The sequence below is a fragment of the Meriones unguiculatus genome, chromosome 10 (genome assembly GCF_030254825.1).
Source record: "Meriones unguiculatus strain TT.TT164.6M chromosome 10, Bangor_MerUng_6.1, whole genome shotgun sequence".
NCBI lineage: Eukaryota > Metazoa > Chordata > Mammalia > Rodentia > Muridae > Meriones > Meriones unguiculatus.
The window spans coordinates 56,358,454-56,381,071 of NC_083358.1; positions in this window are offsets into that span (position 1 = coordinate 56,358,454).

Consider the following 22,618-nt stretch of genomic DNA (forward strand, 5'->3'; position numbering starts at 1 on the left):
CATAGGAATATAGAATGGCATAGAAACACTTAAAGAGATGTTCAACATCCTTAGCCATCAGAGAGATGCAAATCAAAACAACCCTGAGATTTCACGTTTCACCCATCAAAATGGCTAAAATAAAAAACTCAAATGACAACACATACTGGAGAAGTTGTGAAGAAACGGGAACCCTCCTCCATTGCTGGTGGGAATTTAAACTTGTACAACCACTTTGGAAATCAATCTGGCACTTTCTCAGACAATTAGGAATAGTGCTTCCTCAAGACCCAGCTATACCACTCCTAGGCATATATCCAAAAGTTGCTCAAGTACATTTGCTCAACCATGTTTGTAGCAGCTTTATTTGTAATAGCCAGAACCTGGAAACAACCCAGATGTCCATCAATTGAGGAATGGATACCGAAATTTTGGTATTTTTACACAATGGAATACTACTCAGCAATTAAGAACAAGGAAATCATGAGATTTGCAGGCAAATGGTAGGATCTAGAAAAGATCATTCTGAGTGAGGTATCCGAGAAGGAGAAAGACACACATGGTGTCTTATATAGACCTATAAGATATGATAAACATAATGAAATCTATACACTTAAAGAAGATAAACAAGAAAGAAGACCTGGGGTAAGGTGATTGATCAATCCTAACTTAGAAAGACAAATGTGATGGGAATTGGATGTAAAAGAAAAAAAGTAACAGGACAGGAGCCTACCACAAAGGACCCCTGAAAGACTCTACCTAGCAGTGTATCAAAGCAGATACTAAGACTTATAACCAAACCTTCAGCAGAGTGCAGGGAATCATATGAAAGAAAGGGGAGTTAATATGATGTGGAGAGGACAGAAGCTCCACAAGGACCAAATATATGTGGGCACAGGGATCTTATATGAGACTGTTTTTTCAACCAAGGACAATGTATGAATATAGAAACTCTGCTCTATTGTAGCCCATGGTAGCTCAGTAACCAACTGTTTTTTCCAAGTAAGGGGAACAAGGACTATTTCTGACATGAACTCAATGGCAGGATCTTTGACCTCCCTACCCCCCAAGGGAGGAGCAGCCCTGCTAGGCCACTGAGGAGGACTTTGCAGCCAGTCCTGAAGATACCTGATAAAATAGGGTCAGATGAAAGGGGAGGAGGTCCTCCCCAATTAATGGACTTGGAATGGGGCAGGGAGGAGATGAGAGAGGGAGGGTGGGATTGGGAGGGAATGAGGGAGCAGGATACAGCTGAGATACAGAGTTAATAAAATGTAGTTAATAACAAAAATTTTTTAAAAAAGTAATGAATTTTGCTTTGAAATAAAAATTTCACTAAAATAATGCTTTTTCTTTTCTTAAGAAAACTGCTAAGAAGAAAATGTCTAGCTATGACACACTTCCTTCAATGTCAATCCAAACTATGTTATAGAGGATTTAAGTTATCATTGGGTAATTAGTTTAATGGATAATAGTGGAAGAATGTTTCCACATCAGTCACTGTGATAATTCTGAGCAAATGTAGCATCAGTTCAAGTGCACTCTTTACTCATGGGGAATGCCAGGCAATCTGTCCTAATATTGAAAATACTAATCCACACAGAAGATTAAGGTAGGACATCACAACATGACTGTCTCCTCCACAACCAGACAGCTAACATTTCTTTTTATATCCATCTGTAATGTACATGCTTTTGGGAATAGCCTGGAAGAACTTAAGAACTATTTGTCTGGTTTGATGCCTTCAGAATATTAGCTTGTTCATGACTTGAGATTATTCTTTCATTTTCTTTAGGAATATTTGATGAATAGTAAGAAATGATTGTAATTTACTCAGGCAGTGCTTGGGTTTCTAAACAGTTTTATCCTGTAACATGCAGAACATGTTGCCAAGCTACAGTACTAGAAAAATAAGAAAATTATTTTACTGACTCTTTTCACTTAAATGTTCAGTCATGACATTGTGTTAATGTTAATTTCAAATAGAATGCCTTTGTTTTCCACATTAAAAAGGAAGAGAAAAAAAGTATGGTGTGATTGCTCAACTCTTTGACTTCATGAATATTAATAAGAATGGATGATATGAGGCTCAAAGCACTCATTGCATTTGCTTAAATATCCCTTTATGATTTCCAAGGATAATTATTAAATTATATGAAGAAATATGCCTGATACTAAGACTTTTTATGCATAAAAGTTCATTTTAAAGTGTTTTGCCACTTATAACCATTAGCAACAGTTAATTCATAAAGTAAGTAAAGTTTTAAAAGATTCCAGACACTGAGACATTTTAAAAAGTGTCTGTGTTTGAGTTTTCTTGTTGTATATGTACAACATGTTTCTAAAGTAGTAATTCATAGCTGCATAATTATTTTCAGAATAGTTCTTCACAGGCAAATATTGATGTGGAAAATAAGATCATAAATGGCAGAGATAGCAAAGAACGTAACTTTAAAAGAAGAATTTGAAGTCTTATATCCTATTATTGAAATTAAATATGAGTTACAAATTAATGAGGATTATTCCCATTTGACCTAGAGTATCTATTGTGCAGCAGATTACAACTCAGGTACCTGCAATATTACCTGGTAATTTTTAATCTATCAACGTGTACCTGACATGTGAAAAATAACAGCAAATTCACCAGAGGTCAACTAAATTGATTCAGCCAACACCTGTTTGTCTTATGGATGTCAGCAGTACTATATATTTTTTCCTAACACTAATATATTTGCTTCTCCTTGACTTTTAGGATAAAGACTGTTCCAAGAGGGGTTTGGAGAATAGCTCAGTAATGCAGCTCTTGACTGCTATACATTTGGCCCCAGTTTTGAGACCTAGTAACAATAACAAGTAAATTAATTAAAACAAATCTTTCCTAAAATCTATATATTCACTTCCTAAGGTGAAAGCAATTTATTTACATGATAGTGTATTCTCACAAATTTGTGTTCTAACAATAATAAACATGTCACCATTGGGAAAGATGTGATTTTACCATAGCAGCAGTAGGCTATTGTATTTATAAATCTCTCAATTTAAAACAACAAGCATTAGAAGATTCAAAGCTGTATTCAGGTAAAAATAGGAAATATGAAGTATGTAAGGAGACCAATGAGAAGATCCTCGTTTATTTTATATGTGAATAATCAGAAATTTGAGGGTAAGCCTTTAGAGATTAATTATTTGTACTTTGTTCTTTATTGACTGAGACAGAGGTTAAATTAGGCCATGCTGGCTTCTATCTAGCTACATACCTCAGCTTTGCCTTAAACTCACAAACTTCAATTTCTTAAATGATGAGCTTGAAATTGCATACTACAATGTCTGGCTGAAAGATACATATTACATTTAACTACTAGAGTGATGTTAGTATGTATATTATCGACTATATTTATAGATAGATAGAGATAGAGAAGAGACACATGGAGTATAGATGTTGGATTATTATAGAGAAATATAGATGATATGTAAATTACAGATAATGGATGATTCAAGGTAAAGAATGGGTATGTAACAAACAATATATGATAGACAAAAGGTGGTTGATAGATGATTTTGACATTTAGATGTTTAATACATGATTTTATTTGAAATGACAGATAATAGATACATAGATAGGTAGATATACAGATATCTTTATTGTACACAAGAATCAGTAATCTGTCCACATATTGCCATTCTATTCTGTACAGAAATGTCAAAAGATATTGAGTAATCCTGGAACAATTAAGCAGACTGAACAAATAATAACCAGTTATGCAATTTTGTGTGATTGCTCTCATAAATACTTATTTTAAGAGGTATGTTAAAGAGTAGGTAATTGAGTCCATGTCAGAGGCAGACCCTGCTCCCCTGATTTGGGAATCCACATGAAGACTGAGCTGACAATTGGCTACATCTGATCAGGGAGTTTATGTCCTCTTCATGCAAGGGCTGGGGCTATTGCCAGTCCACAAAGGAAGAAGATGCAGGCTATCCTGATGAGACTTGATTGGCTGGGGTCAGATGGTAGGGGACAAGGGCTTCCCTCCTTCTGAGAAATAAGGGAGGGAGTATAGGAAGGGATGGTGGGACTAGGAAGAAACAAGGAAGGGTGCTGCAATATGGATACAACATGAATAAATTATAAAAAATAAATTTAAATTAAAAAAGAGATATGTCAAAAATCAGATAAACTTCCTGCTTAGCACAATTCTTTACAGACCTTTAAAGAAAAATCTCATCTTCATATGGAAAAACAAGAAACCCAGAATTGCTAAAACAATCCTCTATAATAAAAGATCTTCCAGAGGTATCTACATACCTGATTTCAAGCTGTACGATAGAACAATGATAATAAAAATTGCACGGTACTGGCATATAAACAGGCTGGTAGATCAATGGAATTGAACAGAAGACCCAGAAAAAACCCACATACTTAAGGACACCTGATTTTTTTAAAAGATGCCAAAACCATACAATGGAAGAAAGATAGCATCTTCAATAAATGGTATTGGTCTAATTGGATATTTACATGTAGTAAAATGCAAATAGGTCCATACCTATACCCCTGCACAAAATGGAAGTCTAAGTAGATCAAAGACCTCTATGCCAGTACCATGCAGTTTTTATAACTGTTGCTCTATACTACAGCTTGAGATCAGGGATGGAGATACCTCCAGAAGATCTTTTATTATAGAGGACTGTTTTAGCAATTCTGGGTTTCTTGTTATTCCATATGAAGTTGAGAATTTTTCTTTCCAGGTCTGTAAAGAATTGTGTTGGTAATATGATGGGCATTGCATTGAATCTGTAGATTGCTTTTGGTAAGATAACCATTTTTACTATGTTAATCCTGCGAAGCCATGAGCATGGGAGATCTTTCCCTCTTCTCATATCTTCTTCTAATTCTTTCTTCAGAGACTTGAAATTTTTTTCATACAAGTCTTTGACTTGCTTGGTTAGGGTTACTCCAAAGTACTTTATGTCATTTGTGGCTATTGTGAAGGGTGTTATTTCTCTAATTTCTTTCTCAGCCCTTTTGTCTTTTGTATACAGGAGTGCTACTGATTTTTTTTTTTTTTGAGTTAATTTTGTATCCTGCCACTTTGCTGAAGGTGTTTATCAGCTGTAGGAGTTCCCTGGTAGAGTTTTTGGGGTCACTCATGTATACTATCATATCATCTGCAAATAGTGATAATTTGACTTCTTCCTTTCCAATTTGTATCCCCTTGATCTCCTTCAACTGTCTTATTGCTCTAGCAAGGACTTCCAGAACTATGTTGAAGAGATATGGGGAGAGTGGCCAGCCTTGTCTTGTCCCTGATTTCAGTGGGATTGCTTTAAATTTCTCTCCATTCAGTTTGATGTTGGCTATAGGCTTGCTGTATATCGCTTTTACTGTTGGGAGCCGTGACTCAGCGGCCTGCTTTGATATTTAAATCTCGGTGGAGAGATGGCTTTTAGCAGAGGAGAACTTGCAAGTCCATCTCCTTTTGTTTGTGACAACAGGTGGGATAGCTTGTGAGGGTCACACCTCTTCCTCAGGCTCCTTGTGCAAATTAACCTATTGTTCTGAGATGTTTTACTGGCTAAAGTAACTCCTCAAAATAAATAAAGGGGTCAGAAGGCTGGAGGCAGAGGAGGAGGCAGCACTTGAGACTGGCTGCTGGCATTGCTTGCTGCAGCAGTCTGCCTTTTGCTATGGCTGTCGAGTCTGGACCTTTAAAAAGTTTCCTGTGTGCTGTGTGTTTATTTTATTAATATTAATCCTCACACCCAACTCAAGAACCGTTCGACTCTGCCCGGCTGGCCCCGGCACTTTACTATGTTTAGATATGTGCCTTGTATCCCTGATCTCTCCAATACTTTAAACATGAATGGATGTTGGATTTTGTCAAATGCTTTTTCAGCATCTAGGGAGATTATCATGTGTTTTTTTTTTTCTTTCAGTTTGTTAATTTCCATATATTGAACCACCCCTGCACACCTGGGATGAAGCCTACTTGGTCATAGTGGATAATATCTTTGATGTGTTCTTGTATTAGGTTTGTGAGTATTTTGTTGAGTATTTTTGCATCAATGTTCATAAGGGAGATTGGCCTGAAATTCTCTTCCTTTGTTGAGTCTTTGTGAGGTTTAGTTACCAAGGTGACTGTGGCTTCATAGAATGAGTTTGGTAATGTTCCTTCTGTTTCTATTTTGTGGAATAGTTTCCTCAACATAAAACCACACACACTAAACCAGTTTGAAGAAAAAGGTGGAAAGAGCCTTGAACTCATTGGCACAGGAGACAACTTCCTAAACAGAACATCAACAGCACAGGCTCTAAGTGCAGCAATCAATAAATGAGACCTCATGAAACTGAAAAGCTTGTGTAAAACAAAGGACACTGTTTTCAGAAAAAAAGACAGCCTACAGATTGGGAAAGGATCTTCACCAGTCCTATATCTGACAGAGGGCAAATATCTAGATCCTATAAAGAACATAAGAAGTTAAAAAGCAACAAATCAACTAATCCAATTAAAAATGGGAGACAGAGCTAAACAGAGAATTCTCAAAGGAAGAATACCAAATGGACAAAAAACACTTAAATGTTCAACATCCTTATTCACCAGGGAGATGCCAATCAAAACAACCCTGAGATTTTACCTTTCACCCATCAGAGTGGCTAAGATAAAATAACTCAAGTGACAACACATGCTGGTGAGGATGTGGAGAAAGGGGAACCCTCCTCCATTGCTGTTTGGAACTTATACTTGAACAACCACTTTAGAAATCAATCTGGCACTTTCTTAGAAAATTAGGTATAGTGCTACCTCAAGATCCAGCTATACTACTCCTAGGCATATATCCAAACTGTAAACAATGTAATAATAAGATGTTCAGATGTTACTTTTTATATATCTTATTTGAAATTTTAAACAATTTTACAGTGTTAGTAATTGAAACATGTATCTGCCTTTTTAAAGAGAATAATATCTCTGGGTCTTGGACTATTACATGATTATTCTTTACTTAACAGCTGATTATCCACTTAAAATGAGTACATACAATGTTTGTCTTTCTGGGTCTGTGTTACTTTATTCAGGATTGTTTTGTTTTGTTTTTTGTTTTTGTTTTCTAGTTCCATCCATTTGTCAACAAGCTTCATGATGTCATTTTTTTAAACATCTGAGTAATACTCCATTGTGTATATGTACCACATTTTCTTTATCCATCGTTTGGTTGAGGGATACCTAGGTTGTTTCCAGATTCTGACTAAAATAAATAAATTTGATGTGAATATAGTTGAGCAAGCATCCTTATGGTAGGATAGAGTGTCCTTTGGGTAAATGCTTATGAGTGGTATGGCTAGGTCTTGAGATAGTTCAATTTCCAATTTTCTGAGAAACCACTATTATGATTTCCAAAGTGGCTGTACAAGCACTTCTACCAGCAGTGGAGGAGTTCTTGCTCCACATCCTTGTAAGCATGAGCTGTCACTTGTGTTTTTGATCTTAGTTATTCTAACAGGCTTAAAGACAGATGCCTGGATTTCCTGGGATGGGGACATAGAATAGATTTCATGGATGGACTTGGTGCTGGGAATGGGAACAGGAGGATCAGGTGGGGGTTGATGGATGGAGAGACTACTGAGAGAGATGACTGGAATTAGAGGACATTTTAGGAGCGAGGGAGAAACCTAGCATATTGTAAATAAACGAGTGGTGGGCTATATAATGTTTATTACTTGTCCTATAACTACTACTGCGGCATTATCTAAAGCACTTTCACAATTAATAAGACACAGACATCTGTTAGATTTTATGATTGCCTTATTTACCATGGGCTGGGCAAATATTTCCACCTATGCTATCTCAACAGCCTCTCCATCCATAACCAATGATATCCTTAACCTTTCCTATCTGTACTACGTTCCACCCATAATCTTATAAATACTTGCATATATCTTTAATCTTGGTGTTTTCTTCATCCAAGCCATCCACAGAGTCCTTCCTTCCAGCCTATGGGATTTCTTCTCCAGGCTAACCTTCTGGTCTCTCTGTTCTTCAAGCCAGGGAACCTTATGTCTGCTCACTCTTTTGGCCTTGACTAGATACAGGCTTTTATTTTTAACCAATCAGGAATAATGTCTTATACAGATTTACACAACAGGATAGGTGTATCCAGCAGTAACCCGATCTTGAGGGCCAGTAATCAGCACCAAAATACAAGCATCAAACCCAACCCCCACCACTAGTACTATGGAAAGTACATGAAATCTACAAGGATGACATTAGTGAAGACCCTTAGTAATGGGTGACACAGAGCATAAACTAGGAATCCTTTTTAAGCAGGCAAGGTCTGAAGTAGAGGAGCAGGGACACTAACCCAGCCAGAACACCTTAGGTCTTCAGTATGCCATGGCTGCAAGATGTTTTAGGACAGGAGCCTAGCATAATCATTAGGCAGAAAGACCAAAGAGATTTCGTCCAGCAATGGAGAGGAGCAAGATGCAGAGTCTCCCAGCCAAATAATAGGTGAGGATTGGGGAGTTCTGCTGAGGAGGGAGAAGAAGAATTGGAAGAGCCAGTGGGGTCAAAGACACCATAAGAACACAGCCCACAGAATCATGTGACTGGGACTCAAATGAGCTCACATATATCAGAGAAGTATGGTTTTGGCCTAGGTCCTCTGAATGTATATTATGGTTGTGTAGCTCTGTGTTCTTGTGGAACTCTTAACAATGGAGCCAGGGCCAGTCTCAGACTCTTGTTCCTGTCAATGGAACCTTTATTCCTACTGGATTGATTTGCCTAGCCTTGATGTGAGAATATATGTGTGTTCTTATTGTAGCCTGTTATGCCATATTTGTTTGGTGTCCCTGGAAAGCCTACTCTTTTCTGAGGTGAGGTGGATGGGGAATGGATGCAGGGAAAGAGGAGGTGGGGAAAGAGATTCAGGGGTGGCGAAGTAGAAGAAACTGCAGATGTGATATAATTTATGAGAGAAGAATAAATAAAAAAGGAAAGCATTAAGAATAATCTAGTCCAGGTAATAACTTACAATTCTATGCTAATACTCTTGATATTCTCAAAAAAAAAAAAATCAAAGTCTCCTTTTAAGTGTTGGAAAAATGATTACTTGCAAAAGTTTACATTCATCAAGCAACATCCCCAAAGTGAACTGGCTGAAACCAAATGCACATTCAACAACAGCTCTTAACTCCTGTGACAAGCTCAAAGCAAGTGATGTGAGAGACTGGGCTCAGACTGCGTGTAGATGTATGGCAAATATTCATTTTATTTACCACGTTTCTTTAAAATTATTATAAATATATTGTGCTATATATTTATTTTTTGTGTACTTGTAAACCAATTAGTTCCCTTGATTTATGCTCGAGTATTAGTACAGACTGCACAGAAAAGATGTCAGTTAGGATGAAAGAATGTAGTGACTTCCATTCCTCATAGAGAAACGCACTCTCAAACACTTGAGTTGGTGCTGTTTTCATGCAGAACTGGCTTAATTTATCTATGTTCAATTTAACAACACAGAATACTGCTCTTTTACATTCAAGATAAAACTTGCAAACTCCGGTGGGATTTGAGCTTGCTACTAGTTCCACTACACCAGACTTATGGGCTGTAACTTCTCGGCTCTACTGTCGTTCAAACTAACACAGTCTGGCTGAAGCCAGTGATCAAAAACACATCTTTTTTTTTTTTTAGTTAAAAGTTTGTTTTCTGCTCCTCAGAACTTAGTTCTGAACAGAATGAATACCAAAACATAAAATAAGTGAATAAATACTGTTTGTTTTTTAACTCCACTTTTTTTTTCCAGTGAAGCCCGCCAGAGTGAGCCACATTAGTTTCAAAGAGTCAGTGATGGCAACTGGAACAGCTCTGGTTTAATGGGCTGTTAGACAGCTCTCTACAGTGGGTTTTCTTGTCCATTTTATAAATAAAGATAGACACTGTCAGAAAGACACTGAAAATAGGACATGATGATTTCAGTTCTAAAGCTACATATAATCTTATACTTCTGAAATATACTTTCAAAATATGTACTCATATTAGACTCTTACTTTATTGAAATATGCAGTAGTTCTTCAACTTTGCACAGGGTAATTTTATCTTTAAAGATAATTCTTAATATTAGACATAGTGGAATTAGCTTGTTCCCAAATTATTCGGTTATTTCACTTTGAAACACTTGTGAAGTAGCTAATAATGAAGAGGACATTTATATTATTTTTAAGAAGATGGGATATATCACATAAAAAATAAAACAAAGAACAGTTCCCCATTGGTATGATTTTGGATAGTTTCAGTTGTTTGTTTTCATTAAAACTTTACAAACTGCTGATACATTTAGGTCAGTAGCTGAATGTTTTCATGCTTCAAAATATCACTGATATGTCAAATTAGTTATCAAATTAATGAGATGTTCCAGATTTACATAATCCTTCACAAATATTTCAGTAATTTAGGAAAGCAATAGAAACAATATTATCCTAATGCTAATAACAAATAAGAAATAGAATAACTGAGTTAGTATTTAGAAAAAATAATTTTTATTTTATTAACACAACTGGTGATTCTAATCCTAAAAAATTACATATTTTCTGTGAATTTTAAAGAATATTTAAAAAAAATTACCCATCTATTTCAAACTATAAATTACAATAGCAACAACTTTTATGAGTCTTGTTGAATTGAGTAAGTTGTACAACAAAAGTAAAAAAAGATCATTATCTTATAGCCAGTAGAAAGAGAAATAAAGTTTAGTTGTTTAGTACAAAAGTAACTTTAATTATTTTTCAAACTGAAATTCCATATTAAATGTAATGGTTCTTGGCAATCAAACACTTTAAGAATAGTAAATCACTTTTAGATGTACTAAATAAATGAAACTAGACAAAAATCTTTAAAGTCTCTGTAATTTTACAGAAAAAAACCTTTTTATGTTAATTACATTGAAATTATGCTAGAAACGTATCTCCTGTAAAAATTTTATTATGAATTGTTTTGAAATAACCAGGTAAGCATATGTAGAAAAGAAGATGTGATGTTGAGAAATGTCTGTTTCTTAAAAATATAATTTTTATTTGAAAGCAAACAAATAACTCTTTGTTAAGTAAAAATATATATATATATATATCATACTTCACGGAACTTTCTTCTATATGTCATTAATAGCTTGTTGTCATAGAGGGTAAATTATAATTTATCCAGGTCAAAGTTTGGGTAAACTGAGGACAGAAGCAGACACACAAATCAGCATTACCTAGTCAACATTTAAAAACAATTTATAAGTTTGTTGCTTTGATAGGGTTTAATGATCCTCATGTGTGTGATTTTTATGTGAGTGTTCATTCTTACAGTTTACCTGAAGCTATAGTTGTATCACCACTGGCTGATATCTTGAATCCTCAGCCCAAGTATTCCACAGAGAACTTCCCAGGTTGAAATGTCTGTTGCCCATTTTGGCAACCACCATTCCGGTGTTTGTGATTTGAATGAAGAAATAGCCATAGTCACTCTCTCAAGGATTTATTTAATCCTCATCCTGATGTCATTAGCACTGACAGGGCTTAGGGTAACACTCGGGGAGATAAACAGTTTTGATATATTTCTTCAAAGGATGTGTTCTGTCAGTGAACGTGTCTGAAAGCGCCGAGGCATATAAACATGCCTCAAGTGGGATTACTTATAAAGTATAAAATGACTAGGCCGGGAGAGGACTGGTGGTTTTGACAGCTTGTAACTTGAAATTGAACATGACCCTTTTTACTCTCCTGCAAAATTTGCCTTAAGTTTTACCTATCTTCATTGGAAAGGGAAGCAGTCAGTGCTAACCACAGCAAAGTGAGGACAATTACAAATATAATTATTTTAAAAAATCAATTTAAAATAAAGACTGGAGCTGTGTGAAAACAGCTTGAAGTAAGGCATGAATTAATCAGCTTTTCTCTCATGACTGGAAGTAGCACCATAGGGAAAGGTTGAAGATGGATCAAGTGAGATGTTCCAAAGAGCTTGTTAATTTGTTCTCTGAAGCATAGTACTTGGCTAAGTGAAAATGTATCTCATTTCCATGAACATTTAATCATGAAACTACCATTATCCTTTATGGAAAGGGTCAACAGTTTCAGGTTTTGAAAATAAATTATTTTACTTTGTAAAAAAGACTACTATGAAGAGGAATCATTTTTCAGAGACATTACATCATGGCTAAATCTATTCTTCTGGAATTCTTTCAAAGGATTTCATGCATACAATAATAGCTAAAAATCCCAAATAAAATATGAGATATGTATTTTAGAAAAATTTTAGTGCTTACCTATCTTTCTTTTCTTATTTTCTCATCTGATATAGACCCTTTGGATAAGTAGGTTCACACTGGCATCTTATGACAATTAATACAAGTTGATAGCACAGTTTAAATTAAGAAGTCTTAAACTGGGCATGATGGCTCAAGCCTGTAATCCCAGCGCTTGGGGAAGCACAGGCAGACAGATCTCTGTGAATTCAAGGCCTGCCTGATATGAAGAGCGCCAAAACAAGGAATAGGACAGGAGCCTACCACATAGGGCCTTTGAAAGACTCTACCCAGCAGGGTATCAAAGCAGATGCTGAGACTCATAGCCAAACTTTGAGAAGAGTGCAAGGAATCTTATGAAAGAAGGGAGAGATACAAAGACCTGGAGGGAACAGGAGCTCCACAAGGAGAGCAACAGAACCAAAAATTCTGGGCACAAGGATCTTTTCTGAGACTGATACTCCAACCAAAGACCATGCATGTAGATAACCTAGAACCCATACACAGATGTAGCCCAAGGTATCTCGCTCTCTAAGTGGGTATCTAGTAATGGGAACAGGGACTGTCTATGACATGAACTCAGTGATCTGTTCTTTGATCACCTCCCCCTCATGAGGGAGCAGCCATACCAGGTCACAGAGGAAGACAATGCAGCCAGTCCTGATGAGACCTAATAGGCTAGGGTCAGATGGAAGGGGAGGAAGACCTCCTGTACCAGTTGACTTGGAGATGGACATGGAAGGAGATGAGGGAGAGAGGGTGGGTTTGGCAGGGGGAAAGGGAGGAGGCTACAGCTGAGATACAAAGTGAATAAACTGTAATTTATATAAAATAATAAAGAAATTATAATTGTTAAGGAAAAAAGCAAGAATAGGATAGCCAAGGCACAGAAAAACAAACAAACAAACAAAGGGGGGGGCAAATTAAGGACTCTTCGAGTAAAATAGACAATTGCCAAGCCATTTGGATTATATGTGTAAATATAATCTTTATAAATTTAAATCTAATATCACAGACATTGCTTGAAGTTCTCAGGAATATTACCATGACTGCCATCATAGCTTCTTTGGTCATGGTGTTCTACTGTTTTGTAGTCTTTTTTCTTTTCTATACTTTGGAGTTTCAACCAACACACAACCAAGTTAATTGTAGCTTTTCAATTAAAGATGAATGGATATGTGCACATTACAAGAAAGGCAAGCTACCAGTTAACATCCTACTACATAGAAACTTATAGTTATAGGCATGCCAGGCAAGATGTCAGTCTCTCTGTTTAATGCCCATTAAATATGGTGAGTCAAGTTTTATTCCTACAGCTGCAGGTAGGAGTCCTCAGTCATCACAGAGTCGTGCACATTTATATTAATACGCATATGTACTTAACAAGTGTAAAATCAAACATATTATCTTTAAACCATTTCAATTATTTAACTACTTTTTAATTGAAAATAGAATATTTTCTTAAATAATACATCCAGACCACAGTGTCCCCTCCCTCCACTACAATGAATTATCCCAGACATGTTCCTTCTCCCCAAGAACCATGCTCTCTCTGTTTCCCTTCAAAAAGAAGCAGACCTCCAAGAGACAACAACCATTCACAGGATAAAACAGGATACAATAAGAAAAGGAAAAACCTCTCACATGGAGACTGAGCAATTCAACCCAACAGAAGGAAAAGAGTCCCCAAAATCTAGCAAAAGAGTCATTGTTAGGAATCCCAAAAAACACCAAGCTGGCAGCCATAGCATACACACAAATGACTTGGTGCAGACCCCTGCAGGCCAGGCCCCATACTACAAGCTCGAGTCTCTGAGAGGCCCTATCAGCTATGCTCAGCGGGCCTGTTCTCCCTGTGTCCTCCAAACCCTCTGATCCCTACAATCTCTTCTTCCCTTCTTCTTTGAGGTTTCCACAGTTTGGAGGGGAGGGACCCAGTGTTCTCCATTATAGACTTTCTCTTTGCATAATGTCTGACTGTGGGTCTTTGCATCTGCTTGTATCTGCTGCCAGAGGAAGCTTCTCTGATGATGACTGAACAGGCACTGACCAGTTGTTGTAGGTTTTACCATAGGTGTCTAGGCTATCCAGTCTCTATTTCTTTATTGCCCAAGTAGTGTCAGGAATATAGTTCTTTTTTTGTGGTGTGGGTCTTAAATCAAACTAGACCTTAGTTAGCCACTCTCACAAGTTCTAGACCACCATTGCCACAGCACATTTTCTGCCAGGACAGATTACAGGTTGAGAGTTTTGTGGCTGGGGTGGTGTCCAATTTTCTCTTTCTGTAGCTTGCAGAGTATCTTCTGATGCCAAAGAGACAAGAAAGCAGGGATGAAGGCTCCATGCAGGCACCAGCTCCACCACTCTACATTCAATGACCTGTGTGGATGTTGTCCTCGGCAATGGTGCCCTACTGCCAGTTTGCAGACAGCAGCAGTGTGCCTTCATAACAGTTTGGGCTGTTGAGGAATTTTCATGGGACTTGCTTGGCCAACAACTCACTCAAATGCAACCCAGTCCCACCACTGAAAGCCTTGCCTGAAGACAAAAGATGGTTAGTTCAGACTCTGTAACTTCCATGACAAGAAGTCCTCTCTATAATCAACGTCATAGATTCCAGGAAGTTTCAATAGCACTGGGTTTCCACACCACTCCCAAAATGTCCCCTAATTCCAAATTATTTAATTTATTAATGATTATTAATCATTCAACATCTAGTAATTGTCCTTGAAAAGCACATCTGTGTATTCCCTTTACTCTTGCCAATTAGATAATGACCCTTCCCCTCCATCTAATTTTGACAAAGTTTTTTTTGACCAGGTAATAAGAAGAAAAGATGTTGCATAGTCAAGTTTTTCAATTGCTTTCATTATGCTTTTTAAATTACCCCAAGGTTTTCCATTCTTTAGCAGTCATTCAAAAGACACACACACACACACACACACACACTTGTTTGTGTTTTATATAAATATGTGTGTATATATGAAAGACAAAAGCAAACATCATCATACTTTTCATCTATAGCCCTATAGCTACTGATAGGGAGCAGAACACTGTTGCTGGTGGTGGTTTTGATGCTATATTGTGACACACATTTGTCCTCTGTTTAATGATTTCTGAGATCATTATTAGGACATTTCCTAAGAATCAATGGGGTTCTGAGCTTCCTATGGCACAAAAAAGTACTTTTTAACAACGTGTCTTATTTTAGTGGCATTCTACAGCACAAAAATTGAAAGTGGAAATTTCATATATCATGACATTTCTAAGTTTTTATAAATAAGGAACTGAAGAGTAGCTTGACTGTTAATTCTTCTCTGTGTTTGAGCTTCACTATTATGTGGAAAGTATAGGCTCAATGATGAGAATAGATTTTCTATTCATAACTTCACATTGTGAAAATTAACACAAGAAAAAATAACTATGTAAATACTGGACTACAAATACTGTGGGTAGGACACAATTGTTCAACATAATGATAATTTAGTTGCGCAAAGTTAATACTCATGGCCTTTACTTGTTGTTTGGATATAAAATAATCCATACAAAATATCTCATTATTTTGGAGGCTCTGTATACAGTTGGTGGATTCAACCATTGAAAACGGGAAACATTCTCATCTAATTTAATGAATTCATTAATTTAATGATTCATAATTAGTTGCTGTTACTTGGAGCTGATGAACACTGTACAGCCTACTTGAAAGACTCCTCCCCTTCCCAACATGAGATGAGCAGACTGGGTTCCATGTTCTTATGTGTCACCCCAATCCAAGTGAATAAATGCCCCTGTCTTTGGCCTGACATTTCTGAAACCATTGAGTAAAATTAATCTTATTTTCTTCAGATTGATGATATTAAATACTTTGTCATAGGAAACAGCCTTCTAAAAACATATGTCAACTAACAGAATGTATGTCAGTTGTTTTAACCTAACAGAGAATATTGATCATTATTCTTAGGTCCTTCCCTAGGCAAATTTTTAAAGCAAACCTACTGATCTTTTCTTACATTTCTGTATATCATGAAGAAAGAGGGTCAAGGCTCTAACTACATCTTGAAATAAAGAGCATCATGTGATGCAGAGTTGAAGAGAATGGGTCATCTTTCCTATGGCAAAAGAACAGAAGTATAAGGACCATCACATAGCCAGGGAAGGAGGAGGGTGCCTTTAAGTATTTGACAGCCGGTACCTTTGACATTTATACCTTTTCTCCTTTCTCCTGGACCTGCCCCTAGGAGAAAAGATAGATGAAAAAGACTCATAAGAAATGTAAGTGATCTTTATTGACCTGTGACTTTTGTAGAACTATGGCCTCTGGCAGGTGACTACAGGAGGCATTTATTCTTGAAACAGGTAGGGAAATTGAGTGCAGGTCTGAAAGAATGTGCATCCATGTGTGTGTGTGTGTGTGTGTGTGTGTGTGTGTGTGTGTGTGTTCAGAACTATAGGATTTTTGCAGGGACAATGAAGAAATCTGGAAGAATTAGGAAAAAAGGGAAAACTGTAACATCTTTTAATAAAGAAAAATGAAAGTCTTGTTATTTAAATTATACATACTTAGTCTCTGTTCTTCTCTAGTGTTTCTTCAGATAATCCATTAATTTCTTCACAAACTAATTTTCTTTCATAAATATCATAAGAAAAATGATAGTAAACCCAGTCTCTAAAGAACTTTTTGTAGCACTCTCTCTCTTTATCTCTGTTTGTGTGTGTGTTTGCATACATGTGCACATTTGTGTCTCTGTGTGCTTTGGCACCTTTTGAGGACAGAGGTCAACCTGAGGTATCCTTTGTGAAATGTCATGTACTCTGCTTGTCTCAGAGGAACCTGGGCTCATTTGTCTGAGGCAGGCTGGTTATTCAACAAGACCCCCTGTCTCTGTGCTAAGTTTAGGAACAGGCACAGCCTCAGCTCCTGGCTTTTCATGTGAATCCTGGGCATCAGATTCAAGTCCATAAGCAGTACATTAGGGCTGCATTATGTCTATTATCTCTATAAACTCTTCCTCCAAAGTGATGTCCATTACCGGAGGACAGAAAGCTCTGGCATTTGCCATAGAAACAAGTGAATTAGATCACAAATCCTGCAAAAGAGATGTAAAAATAAAAGTACAAAGGACATGTTTAAGAAAACAGTAAGAAGGCTTCATTTACCTGAGCCATGATATTAAAAAAAAAATAGATTCCCATAAAATAGAGTCATTAAAACTTTCTATAAATTGAATGTTTTACTCAGAAAAAGAAACACAATAGATAGATGAAGATGTACTTTAATGGCAGATTCATATCCCTGTAGAAAACTACTTAAATATAGTAATAAAGAGTGGGAAATTATTTCATCTATATTTCCTTTAACCTTTCGGGGCATCTACTCTGGTTTGTTCAGAGCGAGCTATTTTATGCATACATAAGCAGACACTGTCAAATTTAAACTACAAGATGAAAGAGAAAATCAGCTCTAACACCATCAATACTCCCTGCTGTACGGTCCCACTCAATCTATTTTTTTTTTTTTTTTTGCCTTAGTTCACAGAAACGTTTCATATAAGAAAATGAAAAGGACAGCCCTGCCCTGTGCCTCTGCCTTGCTGTTGCTCTCTGCTATCGATCTCACCTTCATGTTTCATCCCGGGAGCTGCGGGGCCAGACCTCCGTGCACGTGTCAGCAGCATCTACCTCTCGGCCAGACCTGCCTAAGGGGAAGCGGTGGGGTGTTTGCTCATCTAGTGGGGCCTACTTTGCTCTGGTTCAAAAATCACATTGTAGAGAAGCTGACACCAGCTCTCTGTAAAATGTCCTACCTAGCAGCCATCTTGAAGGTGAAACAGTTTTCTTGAGCAACTGACTCTCTGAGATAATGAAGCCTTAAGAAATCTAAGTTTTAAAGGGGATGGGGAACCGAGGGACAGACTAAAGGTGTTTCCGATTTGATCCTGGCTCTTCAGAATAGGAATAAATATATTCTGTGGTCTTGGGGATCTAGCATAGCATGGGTACTACCAAAGGTCACTGAATTTTAGAAGATGCGACAGACAATACACACTTTTTTTTTTTTTTACACAACTCCACCCATGTTTTCGAGGAAAGCTAAATTTATGCTTTTCAAATTTTAACTGTTGACTTTAAGATTTGTAGTTTTTCATAGTCGAGGTCACTGTAGAAAAATGTCAGCACAAAGCACTGTGGCTGATGCTGTGCTTATGTTAACAACATACTGCTGTTCCTCCTCGGCTGAGAGCAAATACGAAAGAAAGGGGTCTAGACGAGCACAGACTCATTTTAAGCATCTCCATGATAAAGTCTAAAAGCCATTCTCTTTGGACTGTGCCAGAATGTGTCAAGGAGACCGATGACTTGTGAGTCCTTATTACTTTCATAAAGCTCCTTCTCACAATCCACGATCTTGACTACCTCTAACAATGGTAAGTGTTCAACACTTTCTTGATGTCAGATCCAGAATGTAAGTGCGAATCTAAGAAATACATGAATTGCAAATGCTACTTGGAATAGCCACCATGTATGCTTTGACTTTTATCAGAAACATTTCTAGATTTCATAACAAATTTATGACATTTGAGTATCTTTCTTAATTAATGTTGATTTAAAAGTAACGGTCTAATATGCATATATGTATGTATATATACATGTCCAAATGTTATAGAGATTTTGTAAAATCTGCACTATTTTATTCAATTTTCAAAAAAAATTAAGGACTATGATCTCTGATTTATTTGAAAATTATTCTCGTACTCTTGATTTGTTCCAGTTTTAAGTCTTTTCTATTTCAGCTTAAGGAAAAAAAAAAAACAAAACACAGACCAATACTTCAATACATTAGTATTTTTAGCAATGCTCTACCACACAGACATCATCGGTCTACAAAGGATATGGTTCATATCATCAGGAAAAGAAGTCAAATTCTGGCCTCACAGTCCATGAAAGCTGTAAACTAAATCACTTTGATCTTCTTCATTTTCTACACTTTGATTCTCACGCAGTATTTACATCCTCTTATGTTTATATGACCTTGTGAACCCATGCCAGCTTCAACAGACAGCCCATGAAAACAAGCAGCATGTTGTTAAAAACCAACCATACTTTAATAAGTCTGCTAAAAGCTGATAGCATTGCCCAGACTATACGAAGCATTAATTATCCTTCCTCTTTCCTGAGTCAAAGATTATAAGAAAAGGAAAGGGCACAACCTTAGTCCATCGCTGCAGCAAAATTGCAGCAACAATAAAAAAAAAATCAAATCTTATTTGTTAAAATGTTGAGGTTAACATTTGATGACTTCCTCCAAATGCCTCACTTGGCCACACATTTGCTTATAGTGATGATAAACAAATTCATTGTAGATACTGGGAATTGACTGACAGTGTATGTTTAAAATACATTTTGAGATAGAAATAGACTCTCAAAGTAAACAACGAATAGTTCTTTTATGCTTACTTCTGGGTGAAAATTCACCCACTAGAAAATTATTGCACTTGCAGATGCAATGTAATTCCCATAAAAATACCAACACAAGTCTTTACAGACCTTGAAAGAACAACTCTAAATTTCATACAGAACAACAACAAAAAACATAGATTAGCTAAAACAACCCTGTAAAATAAAAAATCTTCTGGAGGTATCTCTATCCCTGATATCAAGCAATGGTAATAAAAAACAGCATGGTAGCAGCAAGGAAACGTAGTGGTGGATCAATGAAATTGAATCAAGATACAGAAATAAACCCATAAACCTACAGATACTTGATTTTTGGCAAAAAAGCCAAAAGCATACAATGGAAAAAAGATACATTTTCAACAAATGGTGCTGGTCCAACTGGGTGTCTGCATGTAGAAAATGTAAATGAATCCATATTTATCACCATGCATAAAAGTAAAGTCAAAGTGAATCAAAGACCTCAATATAAAACCAGGTACACTAAACCAATTAGAAGAAAAAGTGGAGAAGAGCCTTGAACTCATTGGCCCAGAGGACAACTTCCTGAACAGAACACCTACAGCAAAGGCTCTAAGATCAACAATCAATAATGGAACCTCATGAAACTGAAAAGCTTCTGGAAAGCAAAGGACAGTGTCAATAGAACAAAATGACAGCCTACAGACAGAAAATCTTCACCAAACCTACATCTGACAGAGGGCTAAATGAACATCGGTACAAAGTCCCAATTTATTTCTAGTATCAGATATCTAGACCTCTACTCTTGCCTGATGCATCTAAAACAAAAAGGGGGAACTGTAGAGAGCTGCGTAATGCCGCGCCTGAAAGATGGAGCTGGTTTCTGCCTTCCACCTTCCCGATGGTGAGTGCTCTCTGTCACAAACAATTCCACATTTGGCTAAGGCTGAGGATCTGGCTTGCTTCCATGTATGTGGACCTATCTGCATTGCCCATGTGGCACGCTGGGGTTAGCTACCCAGAGGCTATTTAAGCTGTGGGCTGGCTTTCCCCAGGGTCAGAAGATTGTTCAAGGTTCCTGAATAAACTGCATTGAGAAGAAAAAAAAAAAAAGAAGTTAAACACAAACAAACCAAATAACCCAATTAAAAATGGGGCAAAAAAATAAACAAAGAATTCTCAATACAAGAATATCCAATGGGATGAAACACTTAAAGAAATGCTCAACATCTTTAGTCACCAGGGAAATGCCAATTAAAACTTCCCTGAGATTCCACCTCACACCCATCCACTTGGTTATGATCAAAAAGTCACCTGAAAACATCTACTGGAGAGGATGTGGAGAAAGGGAAACCCTCTCCATTGCTGATGAGAATGGAATCTTGTACAACCACTTTGGAAATAAATCTGGTGCTTTCTCAGAAAATTAGGTCTAATAAAATAGGTCACAATCCACATATACCACTCTTGGACATATATCAAAAGATGTTCAATCATACGACAATGACATTTGCTTAACTATGTTCATAACAGCTTTATTTGTAATAGCCAGAATCTGAAAACAACCTAGATGTCCCTCAGCCAAGAGTGGATACTAAAATTGTGGTACATTTACACAATGGAATACTATTCAGCAATTAAAAACAAGAAAATCATGAAATTTACAGGCAAATGGATGAAAGTAGAAAAGATCTTCCTGAGTGGGGTATCCCAGAAGCAGAAAGACACACATGGTATATATTCACTTATAAGTGGATATTAGACATGTAATATAGGTTAAGCATACTAAAATCTATAACCCTAAAGAAGGTAAACAACAAGGAAGACCCTAGGGAAGATGCTTAATTCTCCTTTAGAAGGGCAAACATCATAGACATTGGAAGTGGGGAAGACAGGGAACAGGACAGGAGCCTTCCACAGGAGGACTCTGAAAGACTCTACCCATCAGGGTATTAAAGCAGATGCTGAGATTAATAGCCAAACTTTAGGCAGAGTGCAGGGAATCTTATGGAATAAGGGGGAGACAGAAAGCTCTGGAGGGGACAAGATCTCCACAAGTATACCAACAGAGGCAAGAAACTGGGTCCCGGTGGTACTATAGAGACTGATGAATCAACTAAGGACCATACATGGAGAGGACCTAGACCTCTTGCTCAAATGTAGCCTATGTGCAACTCAAACTCCATTGGGGTTCCCTAGTAAAAGGGGCACAAAGAAAGAAGATCCAGATAGTCCAGATGAGACCTGATAGGCTAAGGTCAGAGAGTAGGTGAAGAAGATCTCCTCTATCAGTGAACTAGGGGAGGAGCACAGGCTGGGAAGAGGGAGGGAGGGTAGGACTGAGAGGAAATGAGGGGCCTTCAGCTTGGGTACAAATTGTATAAATTATAATAAATAATAATAATTTTAAAATAAAGGAGTTCACTACCAAAAAAAGAACAAAAATTTTAGCATTTGAATGTGTTTTGGTTTCATGTGCTAATACCTAAAAACATTAATTAAAAGAAAAATACCTGTATTTTGAAATGAGTTAAATTCTCACACTCTGTTGGAAGCAGGAGAATCATCCATGTATTAAATTGAAGGCGATCAAAGAAATAGAAACAGTAAGCCAACACTTAAAAAATTTATAAAATCTTTCAGCGGCAATGTTGAAAACACTACTATATATCCATGCATGTAAATATGACTTGAACTACCATTCATATATTGTCTATTATTTACTTATCTATACCAACTCATATACTATTACTGATTTATCTATATCAAATCATAAACTAATAAAGTGTTTGAAGAGTGTCTTCAAAACCATGAGTAAGAAGAAAATTTGCCTTTGTAACATGCATTAGAGCAAGATTGTAACTTTGCTTGAAGTATGTGTGATTCAATTACAATAAACTACATTTAAAAAATAATATTTTAATAAAACCATAATAGC